Below are 18,982 nucleotides of genomic sequence, written 5' to 3' on the forward strand. Positions count from 1 at the left end.
AGAATCAAATACTTGGCTGGAAAGTGTCAGCGGAAATGAGTATCAAGCCAAATGCACAATTTATCAGCGAGTGTTCTCTGTTGCACACTTGTCAGATGTTCGACAGCATGCCTCGGGAGAACAACATTCATACACTTTATAATAAGGTTAATTTATTAAACATTAGTGTATTAACTAACATGAACTAACAATGAGTAAGAAATACATTTGTTACAGTATTTATTCATCTATGTTAATGTTAGGTCATAGAAATAAAGCTGTTCATTGTTCATGTTAGTTCAGTGCATTAACTAATATTAAAAAGATTTTAATAAAGTATTATTAAATGTGTAAATTAACATGAACAAAGATGAACAATTGCTGTATAAGTGCAGTTCATTATTAGTTAATGTTAATTAATGTAGTTAACTAATGAACCTTATTTTAAAGTGTTAGCGATTTGTTTATTACGGTTAAGGTGTAGGCTGCAGTCAGACACATAAGCATTATTTTAATAAGAGATAAGAGAGATATATTTAATAATAAAAATAAAGTGCCTAAGTGAAGCAAATAAACAACTTAAGTAATTTAAATTATTGCATTATTCAATAGGCTACTGTAGAATTAACAATAGACTATATAAAATAGATTAACTTATCAATAATAAAAAAAAGTGTTTATAGATCGGTTATTTATTATGTGGTTTCACTGTTTGGATGGTGTTACTGTCTGCAAACAATGACAAATATTTTATCCAAAATCTGTGTTCACGCCACCTTATACAATTACTAAAGTTCATTAGCAATTAATATTTTTATGAAAACATGTTTTAATTTGTGATTTACCACCACTGGCACGTCATCGAACCTGTGGTCATCGTGGCCCCGAGGGGTGTACCCCCCCCCAGGCGTCCCTTATTTTTCTGTATTGAAGGTGGCAACCCTAGGGATAGCCCATGTGGGGCAGGTATTGCCCTTAGGTCCCATAGGTTTTTTGTGGGCAAGCCCACAATAAACCTACAAAAGCCAATGTGGGGCCCACTTGTCATTGACCTTTTTGGTCTCTTATGTAGGTTTTGTAGGATGGATAAATATTTAAAAATATAAATATATATATAAAAAAAAAAAATTAGAGGCACCCTCCCATGATAATTTTTCAAAATAAACAACTTTTGTACTTTATTCCAATTCCCATACAATAAATGAAGAAACAATGATGAAAGAAAACAATATGGAAGGCCATTGTGTCTTAGTGAATGACCCAATGAATAATTGAATTCATTTATAAGGCTAGGCTTGAGAGTAAAGGACTACATGAATGCTCAGGACAGCTGACCCAAAGAGACCAGTGACAAATCTGTCACAAAAGTTTATCATTTGCACATATCTTTAAGCCTTGTCAATTTAAACGTTCGAGGGATTTTACAGAAAATCACTCAAATTATTTTGACTGAAAAACTTCTATAGTTTTAACAAGGATAATTTTTCTTTAGTTTAAAAAGTGAAGACTAAGCCAAGTTATTTTATACTCCATTAATAAATTTATGCAGCTGAACTAACCCCCCAAAAAACTGGGTCACTTGAACCCATAGCATAGCCCGGCTTCTTTCTGTGGACACAGATTGACTTAGGTTTCCTGAGATAAGTTAAGTAGTTTTTTAAAACAATTTTCATTTAAGTTAAATGTATAACTATGATACAAATATCAAAAGTAATTACAATATTAAGAAAACAATTAAAATAAATAAATCTATAATGGAGAAACGAAGGGTGCGTTACGTCATTTGCACTAATGGGAGAATATCTGCTCAGATAGTGAAAACCTATTCTGTATCAGATTCATGTCGATCAACGTGACGTAGTCTAGTTAAAGTTAATTTTACAGTCCGTCAATTATTGACAATAATTTCACCCTGACTGAAAGCATGTCACTGATTTAGTTCACACCGTTCACATATCGCACCTAAAAACGCGTGTGAAACGCTAGGCATGCCACTTTCTCCTTCTTTTCAAAGCGCTCGGGCAGAAGCGCTCCTGAGGCATCTGCCGTTGCTAAGCAACAGTGTTAATTTCGTTGACTAAATATTTTCGTCATTATTTTCGTCACGAATATATTTTTGCGGACGAAAACGAAACGAAAACTAAAAAAGAAGGCACTGATGGAGACTAAAACTATGACTAAATTGATTGACATAATCGTCAACGAATAAAGGACGAGACGAAAATAGACTGTGACGAAAATAAAATCAGCAGACGGGAGAGATGCGAGGAATGAACAAAAGAACCAGCAAAACGGAACAGACTGCATGAGAGAAGAGAACCAATCAGAGCCTGACTTATTGAGACGTGAAGCGAAGGTTTTCAGTTTTTAAATGAGCTCCCGGGAAGCGACAAAATGTCCACAGCTAAATTCACGTTTGACGACGAACAAAACAAAACAAAGCGTAAAGCACGCGGAGCGCTCATTCGTGGCAAGAACACCACCAATTTGAAAAGACATTTACAGACGAGCCACCTGGACATTTTCTCAAATGTAATTTCACAACGATGTTCTTTTGTTTATTGAGCTAAGCAAAATTGGAAGACTGCAGTGCGTAGATGTTGTAGCATTAAATATTACGAACTGATTAGTACTGTAAAATAGCCCCTTCTTCAAGTTAGATGCGAGCACAATACTAATACGTAATATCATGATAAATACATTTGATTAATACTAATGTTTAGTATATTTTATAATGTTCTACTTGTTGACAATATCACAAATATTTCTATATTAGTCATGTGAAACGTGAATGTTCACATCCTATCATTATACATACAAATCTAGCAATATTGTAGTATTTAAAACATGAAATGACAAATGAATACCTTATAAAATCTTGTTACTTTTTTTATCCACCCAACTTATTAAATATTTACTTTAAATGTATGCACTTATTGTTCAGCTCAGCTGTAAGCTTTAAGGTCCTGGACCTAACTTTATTTTTCTTTTATTGATGGTCAATTGGCAGCTAGTTATTGTTTACATTATCATGTGTTTGTTGCTGCATAAAAGCTTTTGAATTGAAATAAAGACACAGTTGTGTTGAAATAAAGTTGAATTTGTGTTTTATATATTTTGGTTAAGTTTGTTTCCTATACCAGCTGTAAAAAATTGTCTAGTAAATCTGTTATTGATTTTAGTCTTATTTTAGTCGACTAAAATACCAAGCAATTTTAGTCGACTAAAATAAGACTAAAATTAAAACAAATCAGATGACTAAAACTTGACTAAAACTAAAAAGAATTATAGTCAAAAGACTAAGACTAAAACTAAATAAAAATTTAGTGTCAAAATTAACACTGCTAAGCAACCATGACGTGCTCTCTCCATGAAGACGCGGAAATTTCAGCAAAGGATAAATGGATTTGCAGCACTAAAAATCTCTTGCAGTAGCTCTGCTACTAATTTTTTTTCAAAATGGCAATTCATATACAGCTATGATCAGCTGTTCCTTCATCTTATAGAGATAGAGAGAATGTTCATCAACCAATAAGGCTTGGGTATCGAGTATTGAATGGAACCGGGACTAGCTTTGTGATTTTCCCGGAATCGTTCAAAAGTTTACATTTTGATTCACAGTCCACCGACCGGAAGAAGAAGAAACCGCTGAACACCAACGAAGAAGCGTCCACCGGAAGTGTTGGCATAACCGAGCGAGTCGAACATGGATAGCGTGCGCCGGCGGTCCAAAGTGTGGCTTCACTTTTCTAAATGGAACGAAATCTCGGCAAAATGCAACATCAGTGGGAGCACGGTAACATGTTCAAGTATCTGCAGCATCATACACTCATGTGTAAATGTGTTTTCATGAGGTTTTCAATAATAAAGATTAAAAATACCCCTGTGAAAATATATTCATAATTTATAATATTTATATTCAAGTTCATAGATTTAATATTTAAATTGTAGTTGAAAAAAGCCCTGTGAGAAATTTATAGTAAAGTTCAAAAAAAGTAAAAACTTCATAAAATTAAAATTGATGGAGAAAGTCAGACAATTTCCTTCAGAAAAGCCATTGGTTAGCTAGATCATTTAAAATATCCTAAACCTTTTTTGACCCTGCCTCTTAAATGAATTGGAATCGAGAATCGTAAGGAACCGGAATTGAAACAAGGAATTGAAATCGGAATTGTTCAAATTCAAAAGATACCCAACCAATAAGATTCAAGCATTCAACAGCCCTGTAGTATAATATATATTTTAATGCACAGTTGCCAGGGAATACAGCCTTAATTTAAAATAGGAAAACAGAAGCATCCAAATCCAATATAATAACCTAAGATTAAATCTTTGTTGTTGTTTTTTCTTCCTCCCAATTTCTGAACTGATCTTTTAACTTCAAATATTTGGTACAGGCTTGCCATGATATAATACTGGTTACACTGGTAATCAGGGACAATACCAGCAGAGATGGGGGTCAAATATGTTCAAGTCAAAACCAAGTCTTTACCATCATGTCTTGATTGAACTCTCAAGTCACAATGCACACAAATGTTGATTCCTGCTAAGGATCAAGTCAAGTTTCACAATACAGTACCGTGTTTTAAAACATAACCACAAGACCTGGATTTATGACACTTCCGAGTTTGTTACATTATACCCATATTATATCTTATATGCTTACAGTCTTGAACATACATTTTGTTACGCTATTCATACATTAGTAAATAAGAGTCTTTATAGAAATAAAATAATGCTTGTATGTATAGTGGCACACTTAGACTTAGATTTCTTATCCTGTGCTCTCTTTAGTGAAAAAAAAATGAGCAAAGTAGCCTTCATTCCTTAGTTACAATTGCTGATAGTTATTGTTGTTTGACCTCAGAAATGAATTAAACTGTTTCATTCAAATGGACTTGTTCTTCCACTTTTGAGACATTCAACAGCATTATGTTCTTTCAATAAGAATTACATTATAAATAGTCTTAAGAAAATACCAGAGATGACTTGTAGAACACAAATAAACCATATGACACAATTGTGTGTTTGTTCTTTTGATTTATACTTGAATTTGCGAACCAATTTAAAATGGTCATTGAAAATAATAATTTGTTCTTGAATCAGACACCACTTCTGCATGTCAGAGCATGTAATATATTATAATGAGTAACCAAATATTTACGATATTATGCATTGGAATATAGTGAAGTATAAGTAAAAGTTACTCAAAATAAAACTACTCCAGTGAAGTACAGATACAGGGGAAGTTGTGGATTAGTGGTTAGAGAGTCTGACTCCCAACCCTAAGGTTCGAGTCTCAGGCCGCCAATATCACAACCGACGGGTAGAGCCAGACGATGTCAACATTCGGGGCTTAGGCCAAATCTAGGGAGGTCCAGGGGCATACTCCCCTGGGGAGATTCTTTTCCCATTTACGTCAGCTAAATGCACACTGTTTGAGATGATAGAATGCCTAAAAATGATGATAGTTACTCAGTACAAAAAAAATAAAATAAATTAAATTCACCCAGTAGAGCCTACAACCAATTTTGTATTTAATTGTTCTCCAACTGTAGTGAATCCAAAACACCAAAAATGTTAAGGATGACTAATTTTCACCCCTAAGCAACCATTATCTATTATCGTTAACCATTACAGCATTCCTGTAACTTAATAAAAATTGATAGCCTGAATGCACTGTAAGTTGCTTTGGATAAAAGTGTCTGCTAAATGCATACATTTACTTTTTATTTAATTATCTGACTATTTATGTTAGCTTACATAGGTAAAATTGGAATTTGGTGTAAACATCATTATTAATCTTTAGAGTTCAGCTCTGTTTAGTTTGTGCTTAGCAGACAAATTTGCTACACCAGAATCCATGCCATAATAATTTAGGCTGCTCTAACATTACTAGTAAACAGCAAATGCTGCAATGCCAGGTAAATGTGCTCTTAAATACTCTGAATCGAATATCAGGCCAACTGAAGAACATTTACTAAAATTATAATAGCACAGTATGATAAACAATATGACGCTAGCTAGTAATACAGTCACATAACTCAAGTGTCACAACAGCTGATTTACAAACCTGTAACACTTGTCCGCGGTTTGTCTGACGCTGCTTCTGAATCTCTCTCTGGCCGGTGAGGTTTACTGTTAGTGTTCCTTTAAAAAAAATTTAATGTCCATAATGTTAATTTCAACCAGTTAGCCAGTAAGCTCGCTATGACGCCGGTGAAATACAAAAGCCTAACGGCCTCTGATGACAACGACGAAGAAGATGATTTATATTCTTCTTAGTTAGTTTTTATCGGCAGTTGGCAGACAAGCTGATTGATGACCGTCCGCCACCACGCACAGTAATAGAGCTTTGGTTTCATTTTTTTGCCGCTCCAGTCTGAAAGACTAAGAGGAAATAAAACAAAGTTGAGGTTATTATTATTATTATTAACTTAAAGATTCGGGGCTTTTGACAAAACATTCGGGGCTTAAGCCCAATTAGCCACCTGCCCCCCATCCGCCCCCACGACTGAGGTGCCCTTGAGCAAGGCACTGAACCCCTAACTGCTCCCGGGCGTCGCAGTATAAATGGCTGCCCACTGCTCCGAGTGTGTGTTCACTGCTGTGTGTGTGCAATTTGGATGCAGAGCATGAATTCTGAGTATGGGTCACCATACTTGGTATGTCACGTCACTTGAAAAATGTATTTAAGTACAATAATAAAGTAAAGCTACTCCACCACTTTGATTCTCAAAAGTAAAAAAACACTTTGCAAATCGAAAACTTTGCTTTTATAATTCAAGACCACGCACGAATATACAAACCCACCAATTAAAAAGACTCACCGGATCTACACGAATCACACAAAATGTCTTCAAACTGGTTTCGATAAGTAGCAAATTTGCATCCCAGGCTACTGCTAAATGTGTCCATGAAAAAGTATTTCCTGTAACATCATGAAACGTCTATAATGTTCAATTTGTACTTTATGGGCGCCCTCTGGCTTCGAGTATGAATGAAACATAAATACTACATTTCATGCTGCTGGCATGACACCGTTTTTGGGTAAATTGATAATTATATCCAAGTATTAAGATGAGTAACTAATAACATAAAAAGTGAATATAAAAAAATAAAAGTTTTTCCTGACAAATTACCAGTACAGACCAAAAGGGATCATTACAATTTCCATTCAAACCAATACAATTCCCATTATAACCAGTAAAACCATTACAAATTCTGTGGTTTCTATTGTTTTTATTTTAGCAGGGACATTTACATAGATGTAAATGTAGATGTTTGTGTTTTAATTATTGTAGAAACATGGCACAATTTGGAGGTGTGAGTTCGGTTTCCACGTGGAGGCGGGTCCGGAATATTCTTCAAGAGCTCCAAACTCCCCAAAAAATTACACTGAAACCCAAGTGGTCAATCCCAAGGAATCTCTTTTGGCAAATTATGAAACATCACAGGATGAAGACATGACTTGTGATAACATCTCAGTATTTGAAAACAACACAGAAAACATTGATCTTGACAGGACACTGACACTGACAGATTCAGTGATTGTCTCAGCAGTTTCAGCGAAGAGGAAGAGCTTTTCAGTGATGCAGATGACACTGACAACATTGAAAACTTGCCCGGTGAACTGCGTCAATGGGTGGTAGAGTCTGGAGTGACACATAATGCAGCTGACAGCAAACACAAACACAAACACATCCCCTTACTCCCAAAATGATTACGGATCCAGAATCAGATCCAGAGACTGAAATTTAATAAGACGTCTCTATGTGGTATGTACTGAAACTGTATATAGTTGCTTAGCGGTTTTGGAAAATGACTAAGTTCCACTTTATGTCGTCTTTTCTTTTTTTTAAGCTGTACATGTGGAAAGTGCAGTTTGATGACAACATCGCATGTTGTTTACTTGATGTGCTTACGCGCCGATAGCTAAGTTAACAACACAGAGATATTTGAAGCAGTTTTACTCACCGCCTGCGGTTCCAACACACGATCATGACCCTTTTTCATTGGGATTGCATCATCCTTAAGAAATAAACGATACACAAACCCGGCGTCAAACTGGGCCTTGTTTGTAAAACAAGCATCTTCGAAATGCAGGGAACAAACAAAAACACTTGCACAACTCCGTTGATGCTCTGTAAAAATAAACTCCATCCACTGGTCCCTTAATGCTGTTTCTCTTTTGGTAATCTGTGCAGGGTTGTCTTGCCCTGGCAACCAAAAACACACTCCTTTTGTGACATTTGGCGACGCTCTCGCTCTGATCAGTGAAGTCTGTTGTGCTCTCAGTGCTCTGCTATACGGGAGCGCGCTCTTCCGGCAGAAGTGCCTCAGGACCCATATAAGGAAATTCCTCTCCATCTAACGTCACACAGAGCCATACTCGAAAAAAACTTTCCCAAACTTGTGACAAACCGGAAGGAGAAAACATACAACTTAATTTTTGAAACTTTGTCCATGTTTAGCATGGGAATCCAACTCTTTAACAGTGTAAAAAACTCAGTATGCATGAAATAGCATTTCACCCCCCCTTTAAAAGTATCAGTGTATTTTTCTAGCATTTCATATTTTGTATGTCAAAAAAGTAAAACATTATTCTAATAACATAATTTATTCATTTGGACGGATGGAGTTTGTTGATACTGATTTCATTGTAATAATAATAACAACCATAATGTCTTATTATTCTAATTTAATGTAAGGATAACGTAAGAATTCAACGTAAATGTAGACATCTCCATTTAACTTTTAAAAGTTCGAAAGTTTAATCTTTTTAAGTTAAAAAGCGTAACAGCAATCAATGTAAGGCAAATATCAAATAAATAAATAAACATGGATAAAAAGCTAAATGTTTTCATTTCATTTTCATTTCAGTTCATTCTTGGTTTAAAAAAAATCTTCAGGTTCCATATGCAGAGCGAAATGGGAACGGTCCAGCATTTAGCAATAATTATTATTAACTCGGTTTTTATTCTTGATTTTTTCAAACTACTAACACTTTATATTTTTGAATTATGCCTTATGTGTGACAAATTACATTTGTGCAAAAAAACAAAACAAAACAAAAACTTACTCTGACAAGTGCATGATTGATTTACAAAAGTTTTTTAGTGTTGCTAGCAAACTCTAACAGCAAGGTAAATTAGTGTTAGTTTTTTTTCTCTATATATTGCAGTTGAAAAAGAAGCTACTGTGTATATATATATATATATATATATATATATATATATATATATATATATATATATATATACATTTTGCAAAAAAGTACAAGATCAGGCTAACTGAATATATGTGATATCAAATAAGGGTTAGCACAAATGTAATCTAAATGTAATCCAAAAGTAATCAGATTACGTTACCAAAAATGTGTAATCTAAGAGATTATAATACTGCCTAAAAAAATTTCATGTAATCTGTAATCAGTAACTGATTACAATTCATAAGTAATCTACCCAGCTCTGTATATCAGCATGATTGTCAATAAAAACTAATTGAATGCATATTGTTAAAAGTTTTTATCTTTAGAATAAATCCACATACTGCTATTTACTGTATTTATTAATTATAGATATGCTGCATTAACCTTTGTACCTAACAAAATTGGGTAACTGCTTGCAATATTTAGTTTGACCTTGTGTATCAAGGAGTGCCTTAAGAATGTTTAATTTCTAAAACTGTGATGACGAATGTTCAGCTCATCATATTTTACAGTCCTGAAACTTAATGTATATTTCTTCTTCTGTAGCAGATTATGAGAAAGCCAGACAGAAGGCTAAAAGGGCTGAGACCTCCTCTTGTCTCAATTCTGAAAGTGACAGTATGCTGGGAAAGTTTCATCGGATAAAGAAAGTGAGTCTCTTTGTTGTTGCATTTATTATGTAACTTACACAGGTGAAATAAGTACCCAGGATAGGAATGTAGAATGTGAACCATAACCCAACATAACTTTACACTAGACCCAACTCACGGTATCCTGATCAGGGTCAATCTTCTTCTTCTGAAGAAGAAGACATAATAAAAATAAATAAGTGCACAGAACCAATTCCACCATCGCCACCATCCCCATGTCCACAACCATCACAACCAGCTCAACTAGCTCCACCAGCCTCTGTATCAGAGTCAAAAAGGCAGCCAATTACACGCAAGCAAGCTTACTTTACTTTTTCAAGATTAGAACCCCCCCCCCCCCCCCATACACAAATTGTCAAAATACAACAGTAAATGCTACTGTGATAGTAGATAATATGTTGTAACTTACTGTGTCTGACTAAGCAAACCTGCCAGAGGGTGTAGAGTTACCAATAACCAACATAGTGGACCTCCAAATTTTGGAAAACAAACTGAAGGAGGAGGCCTGCTACAATGCAATGGTACATCTGAATTTGTTAAATACCAAACACCTCTTTTTGTATATTGCTTTTGACTAAGGATTCTAATAAATAAATTATTTATATGTAATATTATTTCATTACAGTTTTTAATACAGCTGTCTTGTGAGCACACTAATGTTTATCTTATTTTAGGCAAAGTATTTGGCAACAATTGGAGGAAGAAACTATTCCTCCAACACAAAAAGGATTCTACTCCGTATGATGTCCACCCCACTGGCTCTGCAATTATCCTGGAAGGGCTCGACACTGAAGTGGCAGACAGCAGCATCAGCGGGCAGAGGGAAGACGAACAAGGCCTCCAGGGGGCGCTCCTTCTCATTCACATACTGCAGTGTGGAGGAAACTGTGGCTACATGATTCTGAACCAGAGATGCTCTTCAGAGGCACACAAACCAACACAACAACATCACAAATACATATCTCACACTACTTTAACTTTTTAATAGACTTTCTACATTATCACAAGAATATAAACATATATATATTATGAAAACATTTGTGAACAGTCTGTCTCAAATCTTCAAAGACTCATTTAATGGTGAAATCAATGTTTGAGAGTTTCTCATATTTTAGGAAGAGAGACTCTTTCTGTCGTTGGAACTCAGCTGCAGCATCAGACATCATTCACTCTGCACTGTGTTCTGAGCTTCTGACTCTGACTGAGGCGCAGGTTTGGCTCATGAATATTAAGATTTGCCCAATCCCAAGTCTACCCCTTAGGCCAGATAGCCCTTTAAACGAAGATTTTTCGGGACCACACTTCAGACGAAGGGGTATGAATTATCTCGGCAACATGGCTGCTACAGCGAACAAAAAGACACATAAATGTAAGCTTTTTTAGCATAAATAAAGATTTTAATGAAAAGTAATAAATTGTTTTATGTTACATTCAATTGTGAGTTCATATTAACGGTCATGTTACTCAAACAAATGTTAGGAAAAAATCGCTAATATTTGCTAATGTCACATCATTACAGACTGCATGATAGTGCCACAGCATGTGTCTGATCAGGGCGATAACTGCCGTAGACATTGATGGGGGATAATCAATAATTAGAAATCACAAAAAAAAAAAACCTCAAATATTGCCTATTTGAGAGAGAAAGAGAGTGAGAGAAAGAAAGAGAAATGGAAGTTGTGTGTATTCGCACCTGTGCGTTTACCTTTTTACAGTGAGTTTACTTAAAAACAGCGATTGTATCCTCTCCTTGCTGGAAAATATAATGTAGCGATTCAGTATTTAAACTGTATTTAATAAAAGTTGTGGGGCAGTGTTGACAAGTTTATTTTCTCCTGGATGTGTGAGCTGCATGATTTCCAATATATGTGTGTGTCATTAAGCAGAATTGTAATTAAAGGCTCTAATGTGTATTGTAAGAGCTAGACGACGAATGATGGCGTGTGACGTCATGGTAGTGGTGTCCCAATCCTTAGGGGAATATTGTCTCCCCTACCCCTTGACACTCTGGAGGGGAAGGGGAAGTGGTATAAAATAGATTTGGGATTGGGCCTTAGATTGTGTAGGAGCGAGTTTAAACTAATTTATTATGCAGCTTTTACCAAACAGTATTTGGACACTTAAAACATATTTAGGGATATCACTGCAATAGATTAAGTTACCAAACTAAAAATCATGTGGCACCCATAGATTCACGGCGGATTTGTGTATAAAAGCACGTATCAACCTGATCACTTTATTCAGCGTTCATGTAAACACTACGTTCAGATTCGTCAATAAAGTGTCCATGTAAACGCACCTAATCATGACTTTGTAATTTTAATGCAAATGGAGAAAAAAAAAACTTTTAGTAGACAACACAACAGCAGAATAAAAAATTGTATCTGTGACAAACCAGTGCAAATTTCACATTTAAAATGGAATGAATTGCTTTACATTCAGATGGATCTTTATTAATGTATATAAATTCATATACAATTGAAGGTCCAGGCAATGAAGCATTACTGTTACTTTTTTTTCATGTCCAGTTATTCTTCTTCTTAGCCCAGGAAAGACACCTCTGATGTTGTCTGTGGTTCAGCAAATTCCTGACACGTCTGTGTGTGGTGGCGCTTGATGTCTTGACCCCAGCCTCAGTCCATTCCTTGTGAAGTTCTTGATGAATAGGTGGTTTTTTGTTAAATGTGAGCCAAAATAATCACAATTAAAAGATCCAAATACTTAAACTACTTAAGTCTGTGTGCTTTTAATTTATTTAATACATGAGTTTCACAATTTGAGTTGAATTACTGAAATAAATGAACTTTTCCACGGCATTCTAATTTATTGAGAAGCAGCCACTGTTAGATGTTTACCTAATCAAGCCCACTTGATTTAACTGATTAGCCATTTAGTACAGACACCTCAGAAACTCAAATAGGTGAGTCAGAAAAGAGAGAAAGAGTTGGAGGTATTAAAGGACTAGGATTGGGAAACACTGATTGAGCATAAAGTAGTGTTTCCCAACCCTATTCACAGACCATAAGTATGCAGTGCAGATGTTTCCTTTATCTGACCTATCAAGTCTTGTGCTGTGTCCAAATTCAAATACTTACCTTCTGTACAGCATTAGGGTGACCAAACACCCTCTTTTTCCCCAGACAAGTCCTGGCCAGGATTTCTATATTGTCTAAAATATCCATGTTTTGGCTTTGTTTTCCTGTTTTCATACTAACTGAAGGTAATGAACAGAAAGTAGTAGTTTAACCAATAATGTGCTGGCATTGTACATAATCGACCAATCAAGGTGCGTGATAAGGCGGGATACAGAGAGTGGTCAAAGCAATGAAAATATGAGTACATTTTAAGTGTGTTTGACTTAAAGCAGCACTTCACAGACCAATTGGTTTGTCACTTAAGAAAATTGAACTTAATCAAACAATCGTAAAATATTCAAACAAACTACACTGGAGCATTTATTTATTTTTATTTTTTTATGTACCATTAATGTGATGCTTGTCTTTGAAATTCTTTTTGTATAAAGTTGTAATGCTAGCTTTTGAAACTTCCAAAAATCCACATTTTCACTTTTTGTGAATGTTCATTGGATAGCAGAGATGTATAGTAACGAAGTAGAACTACTTCACTACTGTACTTAAGTACTAAAAGGCGGTATCTGTACTTTACTAGAGTATTATTTTTTTCTCCTACTTCCACTTTTACTTCGGTACATATTTTCGCTGAGTTTAATACTTTTACTCCGATATTTTTTTTTATGTGCTGCATCGTTACTCGTTACAATTATAATAATGTTACGAATCATTCCATAACAAACCACTGCCAGAACTGTAGATGGCAGGTTTGATGAAGCTGGCACATCATTGAGCGAAACAAGCGAGACTGCGCGTGCTGACTGAACTGCTTTGAAGAGAGAGATGAACACCGAGCCGAGCCAGATAATGACTCGTTCACGAGTCAAGAACCGGTTGCATCGGTTCTCGGATGACCAGTAACGTTAGTTCTTTCTGACAGTTCGATTCAATAAACCAGTTGAAGAAAACAGTTCACCGATTCTTTTGCGCTCGATGCAATGGCGTCATTGGCGTTGACTGCACATGGGCTCATAACATTAACACAGAATCAGTTCAGAATCAATCACCAAAAGAATCAGTTCGGTTCAGATGCTCTGTGTGTCGGTTTGCTTCATGCTAAATCACACATGCACAGTATCATCAGCTCCTCGGTTCATGAATCGGACGCGTCTGACAGAAACGGTTCTTGAGTCGTGAACGAGTCATTATCTGGCTCGGCTCGGCGTTCATCTTCAGTTCTCTTTTCACAGCAGTTCAGTCAGTGTACTGTTTGAGTAAATGAATTACTCCGGGATATTGGTTTGTTTTAACTCAGAGGGAGTGTCAGACACATTAAACAAGTTAAGCTTAATTCATCTGTGGATTAATGCGTATTGGAGACGCGAACTGTTTAAAACGATTCAGTTCGATTTGGTGGACTGTTTCAAAAAGATCCGGTTACATCGAATGATTCGTTCGCAAACCAGATATCACAAACTGCTTTGTTTTTAACTCTTACAACAGACACGGAAGAGAAGACAATGCTGAATAAAGTCGTAGTTTTTGCTATTTTTGGACCAAAATGTATTTTCGATGTGTCAAAAAATTCTAAATGACCCTCTGATATCTTATGGGTTTGAAACAACATGAGGGTAAGTTATCAATGACATCATTTTGCAAATTGGGCTAACTAACCCTAGTAACCGTTTTTTTATTTACAAGAAGTTAGTCAAAGGAATTGTTATTGTCCTTTAGGTTAATCATTTGAAATAGTAAAAACAATATGTTCAAACTTTTGACTATTTTCTTTAATAGCTACATAACACAATACTTCTACCTTTACTTTCAGTACTTGAGTAGTAAATTTTAAAATAGACTACTTGCAATACTTAAGTACAAAAAATGTTGAATACTTTAGTACTTCTACTTAAGTGTGGTGCTTAAAGAGCACTTCAACTTCTACTCAAGTCACTTTTTTGATAGAGCACTTGTACTTTTACTCAAGTATGGGTCTCTAGTACTTTATACATCTCTGTTGGATAGTGATATAATTGTGTGCTCCCCAGGTTGAAAAGATGTAGTATTAAATGCATTAAAAATGTACTTTAACCCTTTAACTGCCTGCTCAACCAAATGGTTGGTTTGTCACTTTATGGTAAACGTAGAAAAGCTAAGCTAATGTTTTCAGATAATCCTTTCTGCTGTCAGAATGTACTATTTGCTGAGAAATATAACTTTCTGATCATTCATTATAGTTCATATTTCTGATTTCCATAGTATGTGTATGAATTCCGGTACTTTTGCCATAAAGTGACATATCAACCATTTGGTAGAGGCCGATATTTTAAAAATTATGGGACGTGTTGAAAAAAAATACATTGAGTGTGGTAACTAATGACATAAGGAGATAAGAAATGCAAACAAAATTTTTTTCAAATGCTTTTTTCTTGGTGGGGCAGGTGGGGCAGTTAAAGGGTTAAATGCAAGTAGTATGTTTATAATACATTTGTATTCCCAACATGCATATTTGAAGTGCATTAAAAATATATTGAATTGAATTGAATTTTAATATATTTCTAAAAATACTAAGTACTTTTGTATTAAATATATGCTCAGTTATACTTCTAAGAAATATGCTAAACTCTTGAGCTGATCACCCCACTGTGGTTGGTGTCTATATTTGTTCAAGCTTGACAACCTTATAGTCTGTATTTTATAATCTATATTTCTCATTACAGATAAGAACAAAGAACAAATTGTAAGAAGGGTCGCTTATAAGAGAACATATAGTAGGCTACATCTGAAACTGCTGAGGCTGGGAAGGACCTTGATTGTATTACCAACCAGGTACATTGTTCTCAGCGCACTCATTCTTAAAAAGAAAACTTTAGTAATAAAAAGAAATTCCAAAACTTAAAATAGCGCAACAGCCCCACATGACAACTTACAAACAGAAACAAATCAACAACATAAAATCCAGGCCTGGTCCTCTCTTGTCCAAACTGTCGTCACGCCTCCTTTTATCCTTCCGGAGCTCCTCCATGGGACTCGAGATCAGTGAGTGGTGCAGGTGTCACACATTATCATTTACTCCACCAGCCTCGCTCCATCCCATGGCTCTTGGCCTCTCCCTACACATCACAAGTGTATTGATCCAGCCCCCAACAACCGCCCCAGTTTCTTATGTGTCCGCTTTGGGAAATTAATGGCCCACCCCTGCATCAACAGATACCCTTCATGCAGAGTCTCCAGAAGTGGATTGACCAAGTTCTAAGTCTCTAGCCCAGAGCACCAGAAGTGGATTGACCAAGTTTTGAGTCTCTAGCCCAGAGAGGCAGAAGTGGATGACCAAGTTTTGAGTCTCCATCCCAGAGCACCAGAAGTGGATTGACCAAGTTTTGAGTCTCTAGCCCAAAGCACCAGAAGTGGATTGACCAAGTTCTGAGTCTCTAGCCCAGAGAGGCAGAAGTGGTTTGACCAAGTTTTGAGTCTCCATCCCAGAGCACCAGAAGTGGATTGACCAAGTTTTGAGTCTGTAGCCCAGAGAGGCAGAAGTGGATGACCAAGTTTTGAGTCTCTAGCCCAGAGCACCAGAAGTGGATTGACCAAGTTGAGTCTGTAGCCCAGAGAGGCAGAAGTGGATGACCAAGTTTTGAGTCTCTAGCCCAGAGCACCAGAAGTGGATTGACCAAGTTTTGAGTCTGTAGCCCAGAGAGGCAGAAGTGGATGACCAAGTTCTGAGTCTCTAGCCCAGAGAGACCGAAGTGGATTGACCAAGTTTTGAGTCTGTAGCCCAGAGAGGCAGAAGTGGATGACCAAGTTTTGAGTCTCCATCCCAGAGCACCAGAAGTGGATTGACCAAGTTTTGAGTCTCTAGCCCAAAGCACCAGAAGTGGTTTGACCAAGTTCTGAGTCTCTAGCCCAGAGCACCAGAAGTGGATTGACCAAGTTTTGAGTCTCTAGCCCAGAGCACCAGAAGTGGATTGACCAAGTTGAGTCTGTAGCCCAGAGAGGCAGAAGTGGATGACCAAGTTTTGAGTCTCTAGCCCAGAGCACCAGAAGTGGATTGACCAAGTTTTGAGTCTGTAGCCCAGAGAGGCAGAAGTGGATGACCAAGTTCTGAGTCTCTAGCCCAGAGAGACCGAAGTGGATTGACCAAGTTTTGAGTCTGTAGCCCAGAGAGGCAGAAGTGGATGACCAAGTTTTGAGTCTCCATCCCAGAGCACCAGAAGTGGATTGACCAAGTTTTGAGTCTCTAGCCCAAAGCACCAGAAGTGGATTGACCAAGTTCTGAGTCTCTAGCCCAGAGAGGCAGAAGTGGTTTGACCAAGTTCTGAGTCTCTAGCCCAGAGCACCAGAAGTGGATTGACCAAGTTCTGAGTCTCTAGCCCAGAGAGGCAGAAGTGGTTTAACCAAGTTCTGAGTCTCTAGCCCAGAGCACCAGAAGTGGATTGACCAAGTTTTGAGTCTCTAGCCCAGAGAGACAGAAGTGGATTGACCAAGTTCTGAGTCTCTAGCCCAGAGAGGCAGAAGTGGATGACCAAGTTTTGAGTCTCCATCCCAGAGCACCAGAAGTGGATTGACCAAGTTTTGAGTCTCTAGCCCAGAGCACCAGAAGTGGATTGACCAAGTTTTGAGTCTCTAGCCCAGAGAGGCAGAAGTGGATTGACCAAGTTCTGAGTCTCTAGCCCAGAGAGGCAGAAGTGGATGACCAAGTTTTGAGTCTCCATCCCAGAGCACCAGAAGTGGATTGACCAAGTTTTGAGTCTCTAGCCCAGAGCACCAGAAGTGGATTGACCAAGTTTTGAGTCTCTAGCCCAGAGAGGCAGAAGTGGATTGACCAAGTTCTGAGTCTCTAGCCCAGAGAGGCAGAAGTGGATTGACCAAGTTTTGAGTCTCCATCCCAGAGCACCAGAAGTGGATTGACCAAGTTTTGAGTCTGTAGCCCAGAGAGGCAGAAGTGGATGACCAAGTTTTGAGTCTCTAGCCCAGAGCACCAGAAGTGGATTGACCAAGTTTTGAGTCTGTAGCCCAGAGAGGCAGAAGTGGATGACCAAGTTCTGAGTCTGTAGCCCAGAGAGGCAGAAGTGGATTGACCAAGTTTTGAGTCTGTAGCCCAGAGAGGCAGAAGTGGATGACCAAGTTTTGAGTCTCCATCCCAGAGCACCAGAAGTGGATTGACCAAGTTCTGAGTCTCTAGCCCAGAGCACTAGAAGTGGATTGACCAAGTTTTGAGTCTCTAGCCCAGAGAGACAGAAGTGGATTGACCAAGTTCTGAGTCTCTAGCCCAGAGAGGCAGAAGTGGATGACCAAGTTTTGAGTCTCCATCCCAGAGCACCAGAAGTGGATTGACCAAGTTTTGAGTCTCTAGCCCAGAGAGGCAGAAGTGGTTTGACCAAGTTCTGAGTCTCTAGCCCAGAGAGGCAGAAGTGGTTTGACCAAGTTCTGAGTCTCTAGCCCAGAGAGGCAGAAGTGGATTGACCAAGTTCTGAGTCTCTAGCCCAGAGAGGCAGAAGTGGATGACCAAGTTTTGAGTCTCCATCCCAGAGCACCAGAAGTGGATTGACCAAGTTTTGAGTCTCTAGCCCAGAGCACCAGAAGTGGATTGACCAAGTTTTGAGTCTCTAGCCCAGAGAGGCAGAAGTGGATTGACCAAGTTCTGAGTCTCTAGCCCAGAGAGGCAGAAGTGGATTGACCAAGTTTTGAGTCTCCATCCCAGAGCACCAGAAGTGGATTGACCAAGTTTTGAGTCTGTAGCCCAGAGAGGCAGAAGTGGATGACCAAGTTTTGAGTCTCTAGCCCAGAGCACCAGAAGTGGATTGACCAAGTTTTGAGTCTGTAGCCCAGAGAGGCAGAAGTGGATGACCAAGTTCTGAGTCTGTAGCCCAGAGAGGCAGAAGTGGATTGACCAAGTTTTGAGTCTGTAGCCCAGAGAGGCAGAAGTGGATGACCAAGTTTTGAGTCTCCATCCCAGAGCACCAGAAGTGGATTGACCAAGTTCTGAGTCTCTAGCCCAGAGCACTAGAAGTGGATTGACCAAGTTTTGAGTCTCTAGCCCAGAGAGACAGAAGTGGATTGACCAAGTTCTGAGT

This window comes from Carassius auratus, chromosome 28 (genome assembly GCF_003368295.1).
Source record: "Carassius auratus strain Wakin chromosome 28, ASM336829v1, whole genome shotgun sequence".
Taxonomy (NCBI): domain Eukaryota; kingdom Metazoa; phylum Chordata; class Actinopteri; order Cypriniformes; family Cyprinidae; genus Carassius; species Carassius auratus.